This window comes from Delphinapterus leucas, chromosome 1 (genome assembly GCF_059928025.1).
Source record: "Delphinapterus leucas isolate spDelLeu-1000000601 "Yukka" chromosome 1, BTC_Dleu_Yukka2, whole genome shotgun sequence".
In the NCBI taxonomy this organism is placed as follows: Eukaryota; Metazoa; Chordata; class Mammalia; order Artiodactyla; family Monodontidae; genus Delphinapterus; species Delphinapterus leucas.
The window spans coordinates 52,111,119-52,134,773 of NC_143129.1; the positions used below are offsets into that span (position 1 = coordinate 52,111,119).

The following is a 23,655-nucleotide window of genomic DNA, read 5'->3' on the forward strand; positions in this document are numbered from 1 at the left end:
CAAATGTAATTTTTTTTCCTTTCGGTTCTCAAGATAATTACTGCTCCTGATCAGAAGACCTGACAGATTTTAGAGCACTGAGGCCAAGTGGTTTTTCCTGCTAGACACAAAACCACGTGAGATACTCCATGTACTAGTATTTTAAAACTATTTAGTTTGTGCTTGAAAATAGCTTCCAGCAGCATACACAACACACAGGTCCTTTTTCAGTTGGCAACTCTGAAGCTACTATTCTGGAATATAGACTAAAAAAAGAAAACTCGAAAAGGCTTTTAGTGGGTGAAAACTGATTCTAGGGTGATTTTTTAAAAAAAGAAACTGGGGGAAATACCCAAGTGTCATATTTTAAAACATCCTAAAAATATATCTATTAATAGGCAACATCGGACTTTTGGAACCAAAAGTTACTTCTCGGGGAGCAATTTCAAGAATTTAGGAGAGAAAACATTTTGAATATGATATTGGGACTAAGACAAGTGATCTGATTATGTCCTATAACTAACACATCTATTGATCCCAAAATGCCAACTGTGGCTTCATCTTGTCATTGAATGTGTGCTGTCACCTGGGTAACATCTTATCAGACCAAGGGCCTATAGTATAGCCCTGCTCAAGGTGGTTTGGCAAGGTTTACCGCGGATCTGCACTCCCTACCCCTGCAGCCATGGAAATTGGGGGGCGCACTCATGTGTCTTTGAGGAGAGCAGAGGGTTTGGAGATGGAGCCAGCTCTGAATTACATGAAAGTGCCTTCTTGTTCTGCACTGGTAGACTCCCCTTGGACTAGGCAAACCCACTGCCCGGCAATGTATTCTAAATATGGTAAATGTTCTTGTCAAGATGATCTCCACTAAAATTGGATTAGTCCACAAAGGCTGGAAATGATCTCTACTTAAAAGATTTCTCACAGAGAACAAAAGTAGCACTGCAAACAAGCAATGCTTAACAAAATTAAGGAAATAAATGTTTTTCAAAAGGCCCTTAAGCAAATCAGAGGGCATCGTTTACAGAGACAACTGAAGCACTAATTAAAAATAATTCCCGTTTATTCATTAAAACAGGCAATGTAAAAGCTGCCCTTAGTCACCATCTCTTTAATCTACAATCAAAGTTCATTCAAGGTAAAGAGAAGAATTAATGTCACGGGGGCATCTTTGCCAGGGACTGGCTCCTTTTAGACGTGGTGAGCCAGGGATCACAGCATTGTATTTGAGGATTCTGGAGGTCATGACTTGTTGGTCTGGGGTGTCTGGAGTTGATGGTGGGGAAGAGGTTGGTTGCACCAGCTAGGATCTCCTTTACCTGCAGAAAAGACACCTAACAAAGACTCTTTCAGCTGGATTCTCCAGAAAGGGGGGTTACTGTAATACTTGAAAGGAAAAAGCCTGAATTTCCTTGAAAGTATTCTAACCTGCCTTTTCTTTTGGCTCGCATGAACCAGTGTAGCTTTGCTATCATTGAAGAGAAATATTACTAGAAACTCTGAGCTTATACACATCAGAGAATCTTATACATTCTAATAGGTTAATGTAACAGGTTTTTCATTTCTAGGTTTGCAAAAATCTTTCACGTCCTTTCTTCGGTTCTTAGAAGCTCCAAACCTGAATTACTCTTCAATTTCATCTTTATTCTCCTTTATTTACTCCTTTGAGCAAAATAGTCCAATATCTATTAGGCACTAATGTGACAAGCACAGTGCTATACTGTCTCCTAAGGCAAAGCAAACAGAATCTTCTTTTTTGGCCTCTTCAACTAAGCAGGAAACGTGAAGAATCATGATTGTTTAATGTATGTCTACCCTGTATCAGGCAACTTACATGAATTCTCACTAACCCTTTAAAGCACTTGGCATTTGACTGACTGCCTGCTACATCAAGTACATGCCAGGGACTCCTTATCCACATGTTACACAGAAGGAAATCCAAGCTCAGAAAATAGTAAGCATGTTCACAGAACTAGGTACTGGCAGAGTCTGAGCTCTCACCAGTCAGACTGACTCTCACCCCTCCTCTCTCTGCTACTCCAGGGTTCCACCTACAGAGGCAGCATTACGCACAAGCAGTGACTGTGCACTAGCTCTTGCCAGGCACTGTCCACAGGTTTTATGTGTGTTAATTGATTTAACACACTCAACAATTCTATGAGGAAATAACTGCTATTATTACAGTCACCATTTCATATGAAGAAGCAGAGAGCTTAAGATCCTGGCCTCAGCTCACACAAAGCATCTGACAACCCAGCAACCAGAGGGTACAAGCCTGGTGATTGGGAGTTTTCTCCCCTCACAGGGGTGGCAGCTGGCCGCCAAAGGACCCTGTGTTGGGGGTACTGGAGAGAGGTCCCTGTACTGTAGTAGATGGTTACACTTGACCTCAGCCTGTCTTCCTGCTCGATGCTTCTGTATATTTTGACTTTGGAATTCCTGGCATAGAAAATGGATGTTAAAAAAAAAAAATCCTAGTGGCTATCCCAGGAAATAAAAGAAAAAATCTACAACTTGTCACCTTGCCAAGATCAAATGTTCAGTGAGCCTGAGTGAAATTAGCAGTCATTATTCACACAAAGCAGGGCCACAGAAATCATTTATTGATGAACGTTAAGGACTGCGTTCTGCGACTCACGTGCTGAAAGCTTCTTATTGGTGAGTGTTGGGGAAGCTGTGAAGTGGTAGCTGAAGAGGAAAACAGAAAGCTAAGGGGAAAACTGTAAGCTAAGCTTCCACTTTAATGACTGCTAATGAATTAGTGAGAAGGGAAGGAAGAGGAGACAGGAAATGGGCTGGAACGGCCTGGCCCTGGGCACTGCAGCCAGCGGCCCTTAGCTCTTAGCATTCCGAAAACCAAGCGGGTAAAGCAGGACATGTGTTAGATTTTGTATATAGACCTATGCCTGAATTCGTTTAACAAACAGGGGCTTATCCTGATGTCCTTTTAGGACAACTGCACGTTGGTGAAGTTCCACTGCAATTCCCCACTTCATGAGTGAATGGCTGTACCCAAATCACAGTGGGGTTATTGAAAACAATGTTCCTCACTCAGAACATTCTGTGGTAGTACTGCCAAGCTACTGGTGGTGGTTTTTTAAAGTTAAAACAAAATTACTTTAAAATAATCCAAACTAATATATAATCAATTAGCACCAGAATTAATCTAAATACTTCCTAAGTGGAGATTAAAACTGCATGGGAATGATGTTGCAAATGGGGCTTCTTAGGCTAACTCAATACTACAAGAACAATAATAGATCAATTCATGACCCCCAAACTGATATTCTTGAGAGTCAGGGGGCCAAGGCATTTGGTTAAGAATTCCAATTGGAGAGTGCAAAGATGGGAGCAGAGGGCAGCTCACATACATGCCAAAAAAAAAAAAAATCAGTGATAATTCATAAACTGATGTAATGTTTGTCTATGAGGAGAAACTACTGTTTGAAGCAAGAGAAAGGCTGATAGAAAAAAAAAAAACCACTAACATTTTCGGGAACAGAGTGCGAGGGGAGATGACAAAAGGTTAGCAAATCTTGTGATGCTCAGGCCACTTTTATCACAGTGACTCAGTTGAACAAAAAAAAGAAATAGATTTTCTAAGCCAAGACAGTCTTCCATTCATCTCTTCCTTTCTAATATTATAGCCATCTTCCTTAATAGTAAGGACCATGTTTTTACAAAGCGTGGAGTATGGTTTTTCCCCATAGGAAAGGTCTGGTCCTGTTGGGCCCTGTCACTATTCCAGGATTTCTAAGGCTGGTTCTGTCTTCCCTTCCTTCATCTTCTTCAACATACTAAATTGTTTCAAAATAAAACATAATAGCCTTTTCCGGTTAAAAGCATTATAAGGGTACACAAACCTGAAAAAATAGTGAGCAGTGGTCACAGTGGTGGTGATGGTGGAAGCTTCCTTCTTTCTTGTTTTCTTTAAATAAATAGGGGGTAGTCCCCCGATTCCCTTTCTTTGTGTTGGCCTAGCCTCTGGCAGAAGGCCCCTGCCCTCTCCTCTGCCCAGATCCACGAGAGGCACCAGCCTTCTTAGAACAAAGCCTCCTTTACTAGCAGAGGCTCTGTGACTCTCTGCGCTGGAAGCTAGAACAGGTTTCTGGATACGCTTTAAGTTGCAAGAAGCATGCATGGAACAAGGTCATGCCTGTCAACAGGCACTGCATGTTCCTTTTCTTAGGTCGGGAGACTCAAATCCTACCACTGTGGCTGACCTACCCCACGGCTTATCCAGCTCTCACCTGCCTTGGTTTATTTGTCCAAGAAGCCAAATAAAACTCCGTGAGAATATATACTATGGTGAACATTGTGAATGTCTGTGTGTGTGTGTGTGTGTGTGTGTGTGTGTGTGTGTGTGTGTGCTGGGGAGTGAAGGAGTGGAGTGGGCAATTACTAATAAGAAATACCATTTCTTACATATCTTTCTAGAGTACAGTCCAAAATGAAGCAGAAAGGAAGCAGCTAAGCTTTATCACCCTCTAGCAGCCATCCTAGCCGGGGCTAAAGTGAGTTCATCTCAGGGGTCCATTGTATCCAGATGGCCTGGAGGGTCAGCGGGCCGTTCCACACAGTGACAATCTGCAGGAGGTACCACGTGGCCTGCAGGGAAGTTATTTCTCCTGCAGGAGGCTTGTTAGCTAATGCCTCAGTGTTGAAGCGGAGCTGTGATGAATTTTTCCTCACTCAGGACTTCTGATTGAGTCAAGCCTCCCACCCGCCTCACAATAATCTCTCCCCTTAGTCCCAATCCCTGCCCTAGGGATAAAAATAGAAAGGGAGGTTTCACCAGAACCTGAAAGAATTCAGGAGCACAAGGTAGCTCTGGTCCAGAACTTTGGGATAGGAAGGTAACAGGTGTCTCTGCATGTGGGTGTGAGTGTGTGTGCGCTCATTCCCACACCAGCAGAGAAGACTCACAGAACAGTTCCACGAAATGGTGGACTTTGGTGAGGATTCTTCCATAATGAAAGAAGCAGCCTCTGGCTGTGGACATCAGTGCCCTCTGCTTGGGCCCTGAGGGGCTGTGTAGGTGCAGGAAGCAGCAGCAGCTCACGGGGGCTTTGCCTGGCACTGATGGCTTCCTGGGTTTAGGGCTCCAGCAGCAGGTCCCACAGGAAGTCAGAGCAGACTGAGGGGTAGGGGGAACGGTGGAGCCACATGGTAGTGTTGGGAAAAGTCACCCATCAGGTATCTCCTGGAAAGCCCTGGTACAGCTTAGAAACCTAAAAATGGTGGGGGGGGGGGGAGTCCTCTGCTCCAACATAGCAGATAGAGGCAGAGAAATTCATTCATCCATCTATTCATTCATTCATTCTGCATAAATGGAACCGAGTAGCTCTGAGCAAGCACGGGAAAAAAAAAAAAGACAAAAACCTGGTCCCCTAACAGAACTTTCATTGTAGTGAAGCAAGGGGCAATGCAAATGAGCAAACACATGGATAATATCAAGTCAGGTAGTGAGAAGTAGTAAGAAGAAAATACAACAGGATAATAGAGAGTGGGGGGTTGGTGGAGAAGACTACTCTTTAGCTAGAGGTTGCAGTCTCCAGAGTTAGAAAAAATGTTTATGTTGTTCTTAGACATACACACATAACATAGACTTTTGAATTTAATAGTAAACAATAAAAAAGCTTCAATTTTTGTGTCCATTTCCAACCATCACAATTTAAAGAATTTATTATAGGCCAATTTAAGTTACAAGAAGTGATTAAGGGACTGTTCATAATTTTTATTATACATAGATTTTATTTTATAAATTATGATACAAAGGAAGTGGACCATAAAGGTTAAAAATCTTTGCTATACATGGACTTCCTTGAATTGATGTGTTTTATTCATTGGATGAGTGAATGAATGAATGAATGAATGGCGCATGATAGCCCGGTTAAGCAGACAGGTTCAAAGCCATCACTTAGTAACTTGACTTTGAAGCCTCTATTTCTGAAAAGAGGAGTAAAAACCATAAACATAGAATCGTGAGGATAAGATAGCGCCTTTAGAGTGTGTAGCACAGAGCTAGGCAAACAGTAAACGGACACTGACTTTTTTTGATTTAAGAATAAACAGCAGGATGTTATTTTTGTGAATTCTAAACTATCAATAGTTTTTTAAAATAAAAATTTATTTAAAGACAGACTGTGAAATAACTACTGAGCCTAGGATTATTAATAGAAATCCAGAAGTCATTCTCAAGAAAAATAATGGCATTAGTTTATTTCTCTTGGATTTATTTTTAAAGCTAACTGTTCTTTCCTAACCTAAAATAATAAAATACATCTTCCCTCATCCTGGTACCTGTGAAAAGTCACATCCAGATTGCATGAAGAATCAAGGAGATGTACACAGCAGGCTTTGGGCTCTCTGCACATGTATGAATAGAGATTTGAGATCTGAATGTACAGTGGACATTTTCTAAGTACTATGATGAGTACCAGGCATGGACCTAGATCTTTAGAGATGGATTCACTAATTTAATCCTTTTAAACTAATATGCCAGGAATATATGGAAACAACTCTCCTGAACAGGTATGTCCCTTCTCTAGGCCAAATGATAAAAATGTCTATTTTACTTTTGATACAAATATCAAATACGTCATTGTTGTTGTTTTTCTGATAACCAAAGTAACATTTTCTTTTCTTTTTTTGAAATATTCCCAAATTTCAGCCATTTATTTTTTTTCATCTTTTAATTCCTATGGGGTTCATCAATTCTTTATCAGTTAACATTCTCATTGACAAAGACCAATTTATGTTAACTATAGTTATATATAACATATCAAGGGAGTACATGGGAAAATCAGAACACAAGACTTCATCAGCTAAATAGAGTTCAACTCAGTTTGCTGTTATGGAGACAAACAAGATAAATACATTGAAGCATAAACAAAATATTAATGCTCAGAATAACAGCATTCCAGAAGAAAACGGAAAGCTGAAGATACAATAAAGGTCTCTAATTTACAATATGTATAATTATATAATTTATTAAAATCAACACAATTCATGTACAAAATATTAACATGGCAGCCATTAAGTTTGTTAAGCACTTCAAATACTGAAATGTTAAAACAGTAAAATTACACTAAGCACCTTTTGCATCAAGGGATCTAATCTAGCTCACTAGTTCAGGCTGAACATTCACTCCGAAGTATTTCTTCAGGCATGCAAAAAACAGGGCTAACAGGTTTCATCTGTTCTTCTCCCAAAGGTGACAATCCAGCAATTCCAAATAGAGTATGAAAAGGATCTACCATATCTCCTGGCCTGTCCGCATCCTCCCGTTTCTTCATCTTGACATGCTAAAATGAAACTGCGCAGTTTCTCTCTGTCAATCTAATGAAGGCTTCCAATTATCTTTAGGGAAGCCAACACCCACCACGAATAGCATACATCTGGTAACTTCTCTGGCCTTCCATTGAGTCTACCTGATGGAAGCTGTCGTTCACAAAGCCACCAACCAAGTAAATCAGAATTTACTCGAAGCAACTGACTAGTAATAGCCAGGAATCCTGCCCAGCATGGGATTCAGAACCTGGCCTGCAACCAAATCCACCATCAAAGTTCATACATGATAAAACAAATTCGATTGCCTTTTCCACATTAATAGCATCCAGCTTCCCCAATAGAGCCAAAGTTGTCACCGCACAAAAGGAGAATCTTGTGTCGATTTCTCCCTATTATATAAAAGTAGATTTTCACATCCCATGAAGCAGCTGGACTCTCCTGCCTGCACTGCATTCAGCCCTTATCTTTTAGACTGGCCCCCTCTGTTCCAGTACTCCTGTACGCTGATATAACTAGCACAGTGCATGCTGGAACTTCCAGCAGACCATCAACTCCAGTTAGACCAGCTGCTTAGTGGGACCCCAAATATCTCCAGCGAAAGAACCATCTTCTTTCTGTAGACTCTGAACATATTCCACAACTTTATTTACATCAATAACATTACTACTATCATAGAGAGTAAGAATCTGGACAGCACTAAGAGTGTACAAAAGATGAGGATCATGTCCAATACTAGCACTTATTCCACCACACTCGTGTTGACAAGACTTAATAAATGTCAGAATTTCTTCTCTATTCATGCGATGTAGCTGTCCCATGAGATCCATTACAGTATAGATGCCACTCATTCTCAAATATTCAGACATACAGTATTCGTAATCATCTTTCTTTGAGCCATAGGATGCTATATAATCTGCATGCTTCTCCACTAACAGGGTGTCGGGTGCATCTGACTTGATAATAACATCCTTCTGCGGTGTGCCCATGTCTGAGGCCGAAAAGAGGTAACATTTTCATTGTAGGAAATAAATACCTTGCCCTACCAAGTGCCTTAACAATTCGGAATATTTTCTTTGTTGGTTTTACATCTCTTTGTTTCTGTTTTTTTCTCTCTCTCTTCTGTTTATCTACAAAATTGGAATTATGTAAATAACATTCTTTGAACAAATGATTTTTAATGGCTTACACTATTTCATTTACTTCATTATATGGATAAGCTATCAAGTAACCATTAGGTAATATTGGGGATTTAGGTTATTTCCAGATTTCTACCATTATACATAATGCTACAATAGCTATCTTTATACATATCTTTGACAGCCTTTTTCTTCGAAGAATTATTTGATCAATTTGAACACGAGCACCTATTTTCATGGCTTAAAATATTTTCATCCGGAAAGGCTGTAACAATTTACACTCTCAGCAGAAGGATATGAGTGTCTAGCCCACTCTACCCTTGCCAGAATTGACAGCATGATTTTAAAAACACCAAAAAAAGGCATAAAAAAATGTCAATTTCCTAGAGCCAAAAATGTATCTTATTGTTTTCTTAAATCTGCTCCCCTGCTTTTTTTTTTTTGCTACTAATAAGGTTAATCTTCTTTTTCCATGTATACTACTCGTTTTTTTTTTTTTTTTTTTTTTTGCAAACTGTCTATTCATGTCCTCTGCCCATTTGAAAAACTGGATTGTTCAGGATATCCTTATTATCTGACAAAACCCCTTTCTATGTTAAAGATATTTAATATTTTGGGGGTAATATTTGTTGCAATTTTTTTTTTTTTTTTACTGGGTGGTATTTATCTTTTAAACGTTTACTGTATTTTTTGTTCTAAGGAGTTTCAAATTTGCATATATTAGGCATGCATTATCCCTGCCCTGCTCTGAGCCCTTTTCTGTCCAACTCACATTCTCTTCTCAGAGAACTTGCTCCTGTCCAGAGAAGGCAGTGGGTCCTCCCTCCTGCTGGCCTTGGTTGGAATAGCTGGTCCAGGGTGGAACAGCTAGCCAGAAAGAAGCAGGCATTGGTTGTGTAACTGAGCCCGGGTCCAGTGCTCAGATCCCTGGTCCTTCTAGAGTAGCTTCTCTGTCTTAGCCTTGGGAAGGCCCAGCCCAATCACTGTCCTTCCCTGTGGATTAATCCAAGATCCCTTTCTAGTAAACCCTCCATTTACTTGTGGTATTCTTGGTTTAGCTCCTCACACTCATAACTATTATATCTTTAATGAAACATGGTGAAATAAAGTAATTCTTTCACTTGTGGTTTCTTCCACTGCTCTTACATTTCAAAATATGTCCCCATCCCAGTATTGGTTAAATAGTCACCTATTTTTTTCTCCTAGATTAAAAAAAAATTTTTTTTTAAACCCCACATAATTCTCTATTTCTCTGGAGTGTATTTTGGTATGTGGTTTGCTGAATAATCCATTTCTTCCCCTACTGGTTTGCTGTGTTCCAAGTGATCACCAACTTTGTGTGTGTGTGTGTGTGTGTGTGTGTGTATGCGCCTTTCCGTGTATTTCAGGGCTATTTATTCTGTTGCATTGATTCTTACGCCTGCAGTACATTGTTTTAATTATTGCAGATTTACTATATATTTTGATATTTGAGATACCAAGTTCCTTTGCGTTGCTCTTTTAAAATTTTTCATAGCCACCCTGTCCAGAATTATTTGGGTTATCAGAATATATCTTTTGTGGGGGGCTGTGGGGTGGCGGTAATGGGGAGATGTTGGTCAAGGGGACAAACTCTCAGTTAGAAGATGAACAGGTTCTGGGGATCTACTGTTCAGCATGGCGGCTATAGTGAATACTACTATACAGTAGAGTGCTGTATACTCGAAATTTGCTAAGAGAGTAGTTCTTAAGTGTTCTCACTACAAAAAAAAAAGTAACTGTGAGGTGATGGATGTATTAATTAACTTGACTGTGGTATTTCACAATGGGTACATATATTAAATCACCTTGTATACCTAAGCATAGACACATCAAATATACGTCAACAGAGCTGAAAAAATCCATTAAAAAATACATGTCCTGGTCTTCCATCATGTCACTGACTAGACTAGACTATCTCGAGCTCTCAACAGCCAGTTACGGTTTAACCAAGTCCAGTAAGTCCATCTTCACAAAACTAGAAGAAACCTGACTTCTGGGCGGCCAGGTTTACTGCCACAAATTCTGCTCATCAGTCCTGCAGATTAAATCCAGAAGGTAGCTAAGAGAGATTTAGGTAGCAAACGTGCTGTGGGCAGCATTACAATTTGCCTCTTTTTTAAAAGTTGGGTGAAGAAAATTGGGTAGTCGGCAAAATTAAAACAAATTAACGTACTTTCCTTTCAAAAGGTTTTTAAAAACAGACGTTAACAGGCCTTACAATCTGATCTAGCACAAAATGCTTTCCTTGATATTTAAATCTTTTTGATACTTAAACATCTATTTATACCATTTGTTTTTACACAACAACATACAATAGTTACTGGTACATTAAGGAAAAATAACCATTAACATCTCCAATCAACTACTACATTTTGCTTTTTAACTATCATTCTAAAGGCACTTGCTATATATAATTAGATTTTTTGGTGACGTATATACTTATCTAAAATTAGCACTATATGAATACATAAAACAGAATAATTTTGGGACTTTACTGATAAATTTTTCATTAGAAGGAAAAGTGATGGACTAGGGAAAAAACACCTGCCAGGAACGTCCCAGAACTGCCTAGTTGGCAGTACCATCCCTGCTGCTCCACACCTGAATTTCTACACGTCACAAAAGCAATCAAACAAAAAGGCCGACAAAGATATTATTTTACATGCAGAGAATGGGTAAGGAATCCAGTGTTATTTCCTTAACAGAAAAAGAGAGACTAAAATATTTTAAAATGTAACAACTAAAATGGTATAAATGTTAGTATATATGATACTTTCCCTGACTTTATATATTTAATACATACATTTAAATACAGGTTTATTATATTTTAAAACACTGCTGTTAACAGAGAAAACAAAAGGCAAAGAAAACAGATTTGAGGATTTTAAGTGATTTCTTAGTGATTCTACTTTATCAATTTAAAAGCAGAGTACTCTAAACAAGGCCTCACACTTTAGTATATAACTAGAGGGAAAAGAATAAGTCCTTTCCTTAACTGAGATTTTCACCTACTTTACCTACATCATCACTATTATTAAACCATTTTGCAGATAATGAAACTGAGGCTCAGAAGTTACTATTCTAAGGTTACACAGCTAGGGGACTGAGCAGGATTTAAGCCTGGAGCTCAAGTGCTTTCCACCACATGGGGTTCAGAACCTTTTTGTGCCATGGACCCCTCTGGCATTCTGGTAAAGCCAATGTACCTTTTCTTGGAATTGTGTTCTGAGATTCCTAAAATAAACACATGGGGTTATAAAGGACAAAAATTATAACAAAATAGAGTTATCAAAATATTTTTAGGAAAAAAATATGTGATATAGCAATATATATTCTTTATTAATGTATTAAATAAGAAGATACACTATAGGATCTGATAACTATGGTAATTTTGAAGCAGTGATGAGCGTTAATATTTCAACGACTTTAACAAATAGTAATATCTACAATAACTTTAAAGTACTATGAAAACATCTGATTTCTATTGTTGAAAAGTCACAGGTAGTGCTACTGGTTCGTTGCCTACGTTCATAATTACTGTGTTGTTTTCCTAGACACCTTATTTCCTTCTCCAAAGGAAGGTACCCTACCTATTTGTCCTAATCAGAAATCTAAATTTTCGTCAGAGGTTAGTGAAAATAAAGATGTTAATTTGTTTCCCTCAACCATGTCACAGACTTCCTGAATTCTGTCTACAGACCCCTTAGGAACTGGTTAAGTACTCAACATAGATTCCACGTATGCAGCACAAGGACACCTACAACGAAACCGTGATGAGGGTGAGTCAAACAAATGAATGTCCCCACCAGAACACTGAGCAGGGTCAGGCAGTATAGGTTGCTGGCCCACTTCTTTCAGGGCCAATGTAACCAGCCTCGCCTTCCCGACTAGTGTGGGCTTGTGCGTGCACATGGGCGTCTGTGTGTGTGTGAGTGTGTGTGTGTTGCAGATGGGAGATGTGAGTTACTACACTTCCAAAAGGCACCTTTACTGTCCTGCCTGACCAGTGTCTGGTACCCGCCGACTCTTTCCTTCACAGTGTGCAGCTGAGGTACCACCACCAGAAGGTGTCAGCAGGTCTTTGGGAAGCACACCCTATTAGGGTACCTGGAGGAGGAGGAGGGAGGAGGGAGGAGGGAGGAAGAGGGAGGAGGAGGGAGGGGAGGAGGGGGAGGAGGACGGAGGGGGAGGAGGAGGGAGGAGGATGGGGTAAGAGGAGGGAGGAGGAGGAGGGAGGAGGAGGGAGGTGAGGCCCAGCAGAGAGTAATGGCCTTCATAGGGCTGTAGCAACCTCCAGCAGTGGTTACGAGGGGTAGGAGCCAGCGGGTGCCGAGGAGGCAGCAGGGGGCAGGTATCTGTTTCCAATCCCCTGATTCGCCTGCCTTGCAGATGCACATTCTGATGCCCGAGGTCAATCCTTCAGATGGTCGTCGTGAATGTCAAACAATGTCTGATATTCACCCACACCACATTCCTAGAGAACAGCATATTCATTTTGATTGTTCTCCTCATAACTGATAGGATATGTTCACTTAATGTATTCAAGTTAAATTAATTTAAGATGTTATCTAAAATTTTAAATACCTGAAACGCTGCCAGAGTAAAACAGACAAACACATTTGGCTTTATTTTCTCGACTTGGTACGTCGCAGAGAACATTCCTGTGGTTGTGTGCATGTGTGTATGTGTGTGTGGGAGCTGGTCATGGGGGAAGGCACAGACTTGCCTCGTGATTTCCTTATATTTCCTCCTTGGGGTTCTCAGAAACCATGTGCCCAGCAGCAAGCCCAAGAACCTGCCTTGAGCATGCATGCCATTTGCAATTCTTTAGGAGAGAAAGAAGCATTTATGTGCCTTTAATTGGCAAGGAAGGAGGATCATAAACACAAATTTATACAAGCAAAGAAGGATTATACTTAAAGACAAAAAGGAGGCAGAATAATTCAGACCCTCTGCAAATAAAAGAATGGTACTCCAGTCCAAATTTCCTAGCTTGGCATTTGGGGCCATCCTCAACCTGGGCCTCCTGACTGGTCCAGGAAGACCCTGCCCTGCGTGGTGTGGCCTTTTCTGGCTGCTATGGCTTCGGCTCAACCTACCCTTCCGCTCACTCTCCTTCTCTAGTCTCTGTTCCTGGAATATCCTAGGCTCTCTTGTACTTTGGGGGCCTTAGCGTGCAGTTTTCTCTGCCTGGAAGGCCCTGGATAGTCTTCCTCATCACTCCGCCCCCCTCCCCTTTGTCTGGTTAACTTAGCCTTTAGGCCTTACCCAATCCTCCAGATCAGCCAGCTCCCCTTTGGTTGGGCAGACTGTGTTCGAAATAAGGGTTCCTGATAAAGGTGGGCGAGTGGAAGGCTGCTCTACTGGCCAAGTCACATGCCCTGGTACTGGGCTACACACGCCTGGAAAAAATGATTCCTTTGTGTGAACTAGAAATAGGCTCCATCTGTTGCCAAACTCTGTGCCTATACGCTTGCATATACCTGAAGGAGCTGCCTTTTAATTTGTCCACAGAGAGGGCATGGCTTTTTCTAACTTGCACAAAGACACTGTATATCCTATCATTGGCTCTGCAAGTCTGCCTGCTTGACATATGCAACTGGGCTTTTCACTCATAGCACTTACCATCAGTCTGTAGTCACTGATCTGTATGCTTAACTCGGTAGTATCGGTCACTCCCACTAAACAGTAAGGTCGGTTCGGGGAGGGGACATGGCTTTTTGCTTACGATTCTCTCTCCAGTCCCTAACGCAGTGTCCTGGCATAGAGTTGAGGCTAACTGCATATTTGTGGAATGAATTAATGCAAAGGAGAGCCACGGAGATGCTGTAATGGAAGAAATAACCAGACTCTGGGCACAATGGAAGTACCTAGCAAATTTACTTACTCTTACTGAATAAATGAGGATTTGAAAGATAGTAAGAAGCAGAAGCTGGCAGACCAAAACACTGAGTTCGTAACTTCACAACTGAAAGCAGAATTTTCATTGAAGCATTTCACCCCGGGGCTAGAAAGAAACATGCTGCTTCTAGAAGAAAGCAGTTAGGCCGGTTGTACCTCAAGAGCCTGCCTCCGAAGAAAAGGAGTTTTAAGGCAGGATAGCCAGCTGGGAGGAAACCTCAGTGAGACAAAACCCCAATGATTCATGAGATTCCAGGTAGACCAGGCATCTTGGAACTTGCAAAACTTGTTCAAACAAAAATTCTTGCCCAGTTGGCTGAAGACACTGAGGCAGAAAGTGTCCACGTGTCACCCAGTCCGTGCGCCACAGGAAAACGGGCTGCAAATGAACAGCTGGGGCCAGTGTAGGAACAGTCACAGCCCAGCAACTCCTGCAGTCCTCAGGGACTTGGAAAAGAAAGATCAGTGTGGGGCAGGGCTGAGGCACTGATGGTAAAGGGGCAGGACAACAGCAGTGTTAGGGCAGACGTCCGTACCCCAATTCCAAATTTTAAAAAATTACTCATTAGGAAAATGGAGAGAGGGAAAAAGATGAAAGGTCCATCACCAGTAACAGTTTCTCATTCTAGAAAATAAAGTATGCTCTGCCAGATCACATACATACTTTTAAAACATTCATATGAAATATATCATCCTATAAAGCTTCCTCTACGTGAATTCTTTATTTACCTCATAGCATATTTTAAAGATTTTTATAGCTACACAGAGATCTTTTTCCTTTGTTTAACACCTGCAACACATCCTACAGTATAATGTATATTGTAATTTACGTAACATAGAGACGACCATTCAGGCTGGTGATATAGTTCTAGTTTTTGTTTGTTTTAAAGTAGCCACATGTGGTTGGCAGCCTCCAAGGGGGCCCCTGAGAATCTCCACCTCCTGGTTTTCGCACCTTGCATCGCCCCCTCCCACACTGTACCAGTGTTGGTCTATGTGACCCAGAGTCTACGGCAGAAATGATGGTATGTCACTTCCAAGATTAGGTTATAAAAGACTGTGCCTTCCCTCTTGGGCTTCTCTCACATGCTCGCTCTGTTTCTCTTGGTTCATTTGTTCTGGGGGAAGCCAGCACCCATGGTATGAAGACACTCAGGCAGCCTGTAGGGAGGCCCATGTGATGAGGAACCGAGGCCTCCAACAACCAGGAGAGTGAGCTTGGAGAAGAACCCTCCAGCCCCAGGCGAGCCCTGGGGTGACTGTAGCCCCTGCCAACAGTTTGATGGAAACGTCATGAGAGACCTTGAACCAGAACCACACAGCTAAACTGCCCCCAATTCCTGAACTCAGAAACTGTGCGAGATAATAGATGTTTGTTGTTTTAAGCTGTTAAGATTTGTGGTAATTCGTTATGCAGTAACAGATGACTAATACATCACACACAGTAAAGTCCTAGCAGTGGGCTACTTAGAAAAAAGGTATATGCATTCAAAAACCTGAAAGATACTGCCAAATTGTCTATCAAAGAGCAGTAGCAATTTATAATCCGCCAACAAAGCACAAGAGTGTTGGTTTCTTCAAACCTCAGCAGCACCAGATATGGTCAAACTAAAGCAATTTTGCTAGATTAATGGGTGAAAAATGGCATCTGGTTGCTTTGTTTCCTGAATTTCAAAAAATTTTTGGACACATACCACGCATCATCAGAAATGAAAAGGAAAAGGTGCATGGCAGAGTTCTAAATGATTTCTTAAAAAATGACAGAGCGAGCCACCATGCCTCAAGCTCTAAGCCACTATCTTATCATTTAAATTTCTATTAAATGATTAATTTTGTAAAGGAAATAACCACTGAAGTTTGAGTCTGGCAGTAGAAGTCAACATCTCGTTTTGACTGCTTTCTCAAAAATGCACAGAACATTAAGTGATTTCAAGACGCGTGACCTTGAACCTTAAAAGCTATCAGCCTTAAATCAGAAGTGATCTAAATCCAAATATTAATTCCCTTTAATGTTGCTGAACCAGAAGTTTAAAAACAAAAATAGAGTGAGTGATGGGGATCAAATGTATCTGTATTTTCCAAAACTACTTAAAGGAAACATCATAATAGTCTCAAACCAAATATGAACTCAACTAATTCCTTCCTTATTTGGCTTCAATTCCTGGGAAGAATAAATGGTTCTGGAAAAACCTCTTATCTTTTACAAAAAACTATAAAGAGGACTAGAAGTCAGTGGTGCTTGAGAATAGCAAAAATAATCCTCCTTACTAGAGAAAAGCATTTGAAATCACTACAGGTCTTCCACCACCAGCAAACTCTGAGTTTCAAAATAATGAAGACAAATACATATTTAGTTATTTTTTAAAGTAAACGATATTCCTGATGACATTTCACCAAATTATTAAATACATCTATCTGTTTCTAGTGCCAGAAGTCATAAAAAATTTTTTTAGAAAAAAAAATCTACTTCTTGTAACAATACAGTGGACACACTATACCAGGGAAATTCTAGAAAGCTAGAATTTCCCTGGTACAGTATGTCTACAGCCAAAATATCCAGGTATCTAGAGCCAAAAACCAAGACAAATTGGTTACAGATGATATCAAATGATCACTTTAAACACATAAATGAGCAACTCAGAAGGCCCCGAATGGTTATTAAACCAACCAGTTGACTTCTCACTTAGTACATGACAAGTAAGTGACAATATAATTTGATTATCATTGTTGCTTCCCAGGCTACACTGGTCTGAGGAAGGAAATCCCAAGGATGTGAGTAAAAACATGGCCTCCTCTCAGGAGAGGCTCTGGGACCCCCCCAGGACTCCTCCCAGTTTTCCTGGCAGGGAAACCCGGGGCGGGTGTTAGGGCACTAAGGTCTCCTTGCTGCCCTGCCCTGCTCCGGAGTCACCTCTAATGGGCAGCCCCTGCCCCAGCTGGCCCTGACCCGGGTCAGCCTAGGTGCTCCTGCCATGGCTGTTGGCTTCTGTGTCCGGCTCCAGCCATTCCTCCCCATCCACCACCCCCTCTGTCAGCACTCAGGTTTGTCCTTCCTGAGGTGAGGGAGGGCTCCCTCCCCAGCAGTGGTGCATCTGGGCCACTGCCCAATGGGACCTTGCTCTTTCAGTGAGCCTCAGCCCTCGTCTTCGGCTCCCACAGTAAGGTGGATGCCATGCTCTCAGTCCTCCACGGTTTGGGTGGGAGAATGTTCCAGTCATACTCCATAGCGTCATCCTTAAAGCATTCTTCCCTGTTCACAGTCTAAGAGAGTTTCGGATAAGGCCATGGAACTGCAACTCTTTCTTTCCTCCCTAAGGATGCTGTGGCCGTGGAGGCCGGCAGTCTCTGAGCTCTGCAGGACCTCGGGGTCCACTACAGTGGACATTACTCCTTCTCCCCAAAGGTCTGCTGGATCCTCAGGCAAACACAAAGACCACCAGTGCTGTCTCGTCATTGCTACATGATCCACACACGTACTCTGTAGAGATTTTCTAATGAGCTACCTATGCATAAGCTCACTAGGGCTTATACATAACTCTCTGTTATGCAACAACCCTCTGTTATGATACCCACAAAACTCCACTAACTCTGCATATAGAGGGGATAAAAGATTCTCCTACATGAAACTGTCTCGTCCAATAGCAGCTCAGAATTCTGACCTGCTTGTCCGGTAAATCTATAACCTTCTGCTGATAACAAGTAACATGTTCTGCTAAAATACTTCCTTCCTTCCTCTGCATCACGATTGATCCTATACTTTACCATCCTCTAGTGAACACTACGGTGAACTGTGATTGGGTCATTTCAGCTACTAGAGCCAGACTGCCTGGGTGTGAATCCAGGTCCAACTTTTACTGGTTGCATGACCCCAGGCAAGTTCCCTAAGTACTTAAAATTCCTTTATCCGTAAAGTAGAGACAGTAAAAGAATCTTCTCTATAGGTTGTTATTAGTAAGAAATGAGTTAAGGCATGTAAAGTGTCTAGAACTGGGCCCGGCACACAGTACTCGCTGTTAGCATTACTATATGAATCGCCTTGTGCTGTACTATACCACAGGATCCCCACGTCTGGTGAGATCTGCAGGTGAAATCATGCAGAAGGGATGGGGTTTTCACTCCATCACTTGCCTAGCTGGAAGTGGCTAAGCTGATGAGCCTCCCAACATGTTGTGACAATAACGTGCCGACAAGCTAAAGATGACTGCACCCTGTATGGAGGAGGAATTTGCCTGAAACCAAAAACAAGAGCACAGTTCAGGCGATTAATCACCCTCATTCCTTTTCCCCCAGAACATTCAACTTTAGCAAATTCAGCAATTACTGCACAACAGATTGTAAAAGGATGGCTGGCCACGTGGACACGCCACACTTGCCAGAAGCCACGTGGAATGCTGTCACCTTTCCACTCAAGCTCAGACAGTTCTGACTCAGTAACTCTGCACACCAGCCTGTGACACCCGCTGGCTTCCAGATCATTAAATGGAGACACACTCCTCGGCACACCTTTCTCAAAAAGCCAACCAAGATCATGCACTTCCCATCTGGACTGCCAAGTCTGCTCTGCTTATCACGCAAAAGGAGGAATCCAGGGCCCTGCTTTTAAAGTTTTAACTGGAGAACGCGCTGAGCAATTTAGGCTCTCTGGATCTGCAGCGTCATCAGGGGACCACAATGAGATCCCTAAGTAAATATTTAAGGATCTGATATTTTCTTCCTATCATTTTTGCTAGGGTCTGAGCACAAGATTTATATCCTTACTCTGTCACCTGAAGAGATCCAGATAGGCCACCTGCAAATGTCCTAGTCTAGGACCTACTGAAGTGAAGTCATGATTCTACCAGCTGAGATGAGAAGGGCCGGCCAGATGCACAGCAGATCACCAGGTCAAGGCTTATTCTAATAACAATGGAAGCATATTCACTTAGGATGATGCTGTAAATTAGTCCTTTAGAGAGCTTTACTTAAAATAAATAAACAAAAACCAAACAAATAAAACTAGTATTTCTGGGAGGTGGGGGGTGGTGATCACATACTGGTTGTAATTGGAAAATGAGGAAAGAAGTGTAATCAATATTTCATTTGCGCTGCTACTCACACAGTTGGGCAAAATCAACAATAGACAGGAGGACTTTGGGGATTCCCAACACTCCCGCCCCCAGAGGAGGCACTGTGGATATAAATGGAGGCTCGAGGGCCAAATGACATGGGTTCAAGCCAGTTCCTTCACTGGCAACTACATGGGCTTCAGTAAATTTCTTAGTTTTTCTGTGCCTCAATTTTCTTATGTATAAGAGGACTGTTATGAAGATTTAAAGAGATAATTTGTGGAATCACTTAGAATACCTGGTGGATAGTCAACATGCAATGAATGTTAGCTATTATTATTTGTTTTTGGAGTTGGCTTTCAAATAAAATAATTTTTTAAAAGTTATTTGAAAATTTACAAGTATACTTTGATACTTGTTTTAAATGGTTAAAAAATGCTAAATATTTTGGGGGAAAACTGGTATGATGGCATTTATGTTGTTCATGGCACTACCATTCACAGGTTACAGATCAAAAAGTCACCATTTCTGTTCCAAGGTACAGGGCCTTAGAACTACAAACAGAACTTTATAGCATAAAAAGCTTTTTTCCAAAACTAGATTACAAGTTTCTATAACTCAAAATACTGAAAACTGCCAGGCTCAAGGATATACTATGTCTGTCAATTTCTTTTAAAACCTTGGTATATCACATACCCTAAAAATTATGTTAAGATGAGAGTTTAGGAATTGGCATCTACTTAAAATATTGTCACTAACTACTATGAAAAGACAACTAAATTGACTTAATAATTTGAGCACTAGTTATTAGTATTTGGGTAAAAGCTTTTAGAAGGGACAAAAAGATGTGTGCATTATACACTGGATTTCTTTGGCACTTATTAACAATAATGGGTTTTTGTTCAATGATTTCACTTTCATGAATAGAGTAGTAACTGTCCCCCACCCCCATCAGAGGTGGGGGCATTTTTTAGTTTCTATTTGTATCAGCCAGGGGGTTATGCTGTGGTAACAAACATCCCCCAAACTCAGTGGCTTATAAACAAGGTTTCTTTCTATTCATGCTACATGCCCATCACAGGTCAGCAGGGGAGCTGTTCCATGTCACCATGTCATGTCCTCACTCAGGGATGCAGAGGCAAAGTGACCAGTAAGCAAGAACTTTGTCGGTCGCCATGGCAGGCAGAATGGAATATGTAGAATTCTACACTGGCTCTTAAGGTTTTCCCTTAAATGTGACACATATCATCTCCAACTCATATTCCCTTAGGAAAAGCAAGTCACACGGTCCCATGGGCAAAGAGGTGCCCCATGGACTCAGAAGGAGCAGATTTAGCAAACATCCCCAGTGGTAAAACATACACACTGTTAAAAGGAGTTCTGCAGGATCCTTTTACTTTTAAAGGTTAAATATGCAGCTGTAGCTAATTCAAACATCAGCCGTAACACGTCTGCCTTTACAATGCCCCCTTGCTCTATCCAGCCATATCCTGGGCTGGGCAAAGGAGGAAATCAGTAATTTGTATCCAACAGAAACTAACTTGATTCTCCCTTCTAACTGGAAACAAAACTTGGATATGAAAGTAGTAAGAAGAAATTAAGGTCTCAGTTAATTTGTTTCTTGTTGAGTGATAAGGGAAGTATAGAGAGGAACAAATACATTTCTTTGTTTTCAAGTAATCAGTTTTTTTCACACAGAATGTGCTCCATCGGGCTACTCTACGCGAGCTTTACAATGTCACCCTCTGCTGGGCTTTTCTCCGCCTGCCTCCTCTGTTACCAGCACTTTCAAACAGGTACTTGCAGGAAACAGACATGGTCTGAATCTTTTTCACAGGGAGATGAGAAATTAGACCTGGGACTTGCACTTGTTATCATTTATTTTAAAACTGGAAAGGACCTCAAATGTCGTGCCAGGAGACGGTTAGTTGTCCTCAGACATCTGCCCCCCTCCTCCCATATGGAGACGTATAGATGACAACTATCTGATAGGACAGCACCTCACACCTCTCACAGCTAGCTGTGACCATATGACTAGCTGGCTGAGTGGAAGCTAGATCACGCCTTTTAGATCACACCTTTGAAGGAATGGATGCGTCTTCCCCTTGGCCCTTTCTCTCTTCTCATTGGCTGGTATGTGGACATGATGGCAGGCGCTAGGGCAGCATTTTTAACCACCAGGGTTAAAAAGCTAATGGGAAGCTGTGTGTTGAACATAGCGCAGCAACAGGAGAGAAGGACTCTGAGTCTCTGAAACTATGAAGCTTCCGTGACAGCCCTGGAGTGTGTATGCAAGGACTATATGTAAGAGAAATACATGTTTATAATAAAGTGCCAACTATTTCCATGTCAGCTGGTTCAAATCTCCTGTTTTCTGATGAAGAAACTGAGGCCAGAGAGATTAAAAGATGTGTCCATGGACATACAGCTATCCCCTCTGTAGACTGTACATTAAAATGATGGAAAATGTCTCATCTCTCATGTTAATGGCCATGAGAGTAAAATTACTTACAATTTCTTTTTTAATGATTTAATGTCATCATATTCAGCAGAGGGAACAATAGAACTTAATGCTAATAACTACATCACTTCAAGTTTCCTAGGATAATCAACATGTCCTATTAATAGAAATTATTTAATTCAATGTAGATTGCCAGGGTTCAAAGCTAATGGGAAATTCTGAAGATTGAGGAAGCAGTCAAACTCTTGGAAAATATTCTCGAAATACATTTCCCAAAGTCTACCGGAACACAATCAGTGGGTTGTATTGTATTTGTCCTTCTTTCCGAGAAGGGGATAGTAAGGCTTCAGATGGAATTTGAATTTGGCTTTGATGGTGTAAGCACCCAGCTTTTAGTACACATACAAGAAACCACAAACTTAATTACCTAAACTGAAGTCCACCCATTGAACCACACTTGCTTTCAGTTAACTTTTTCATAAGAAAGGAGGAAAAAAATGGTTCTCAATTCACCATTTCTTTGACATCTCATTTGCTGTTTTAAAGTGCCACTCAACAGGAATTATGCTGTTTGACGTGGTTTGAGCATCTGATGCTGTAAAGAGTTGCGAAATGACTGGGAACTGTTTCAAAGAGCAAAAACATCTGACCTTGTTGGTTTAAGCTTTGGATGGTTTATGGAAAATGAGGATTCTTTTTCTCCTTTGGAATATACTTTTAGGAATATACTTTTGGAATTTCTTTTAGGTTCTACTTAGTTGTCCTTGTGTTTGGATGGCTGACAGTGAGTCCTAACATCACAACTAAGACCTCAGGGGACCAGCCAAAGCCATATGGTTCGATTTTATCCACTCCTCTTTCTGATCTCCCACACAGCTGTCCTGAGTCATTTTCGCTGCTAGCAGAAATGACAGCTAGTGTAAGTGGGGTTCACTTTCTCACAACAAATCATTGCTTTTTGCTTCACTTCACTTCTTGCTCTCAAAAATCTCTAATTTGGAACTCAGAATTGCTAGAAGGGAACACGTTAATATCAGTTATTTTTTTTAAAAATCTGATGTCACATACCTGCTTTAAAAAATATCAAGTGCTCCCTGTTACCTAAAGAATGCCTGAGCTTTACCATCATAAGACCTTCAAGTCTACCCATCCTGCCTCTCAAGCCCTATCGTCCCCCATTGCTCCTCTTTGCTACAACTACCTTGGACTATTCTCCACATCAGGGACCCATCCTTCTGTACTTTCTGCCTGGGGTGATCCCCTCTGCCCCCCCCCACCCATTTTTTTCTCTGAGAAGTTATCTTTTTGCTTGGCCTCTCTCCTAGTTTTTCCTACGTCTACAATATCACTGGTTTACCTGTATTTTAATTATTTATGTATCTGCACCCCCTGCTAAGTTGTGAGCAACTCAAAGAGAGGACTCATATCCTAATTTTACTCCAAACATCTGGTACAGTTCTTGGCACATAGAAGATGTTCAATATATGCTTGCTGAATCAATAGATACTTGGCAATAAAAGGAACAGAAAGGTTCCTAAACTATAGAGTCTAAATCATTAAAATGAAAAAAAACCCTAAATGTGTAAAAGAAATCATAATTTATAATAGTGTCTCTTTATCCCATCTTTTATGTTGAGAGAAAGAAGCAAAAAATTTATGGAGCAGAAAAGTTGCATGAGAGGCAATGCATGTCTTTACCCTAGGAATTAGAAGGCAGAGATTTTTTTGAGTTTCAGCTCCTTAACTCTAGGCAGTTTACAGTTATAAAATTAAAATATAAATCCCACCTCATTCTAAAAAAAAACACAAAGTAACT

At 41.0% G+C, this 23,655-nt stretch overlaps 1 protein-coding gene and 1 pseudogene across 4 annotated transcripts in view; both read right to left on the reverse strand.

Annotated features, from left to right (window-relative positions):
- The window catches only part of C1H1orf21 (chromosome 1 C1orf21 homolog), a 152,638-nt gene that overhangs the window by 41,635 nt on the left and 87,348 nt on the right, over positions 1-23,655 (reverse strand). The window lies entirely within an intron of this gene.
- LOC111184650 (geranylgeranyl transferase type-2 subunit beta-like) overlaps positions 1,323-23,655 on the reverse strand; it is a 53,547-nt pseudogene continuing 31,214 nt past the window's right edge. Inside the window, exons 2-3 of the transcript XR_016392924.1 lie at positions 7,839-8,402; positions 1,323-7,664 (exon numbers count right to left, since the gene is read on the reverse strand). The product of XR_016392924.1 is annotated as a geranylgeranyl transferase type-2 subunit beta-like (transcript). The remainder of the gene's footprint in view (positions 7,665-7,838; positions 8,403-23,655) is intronic.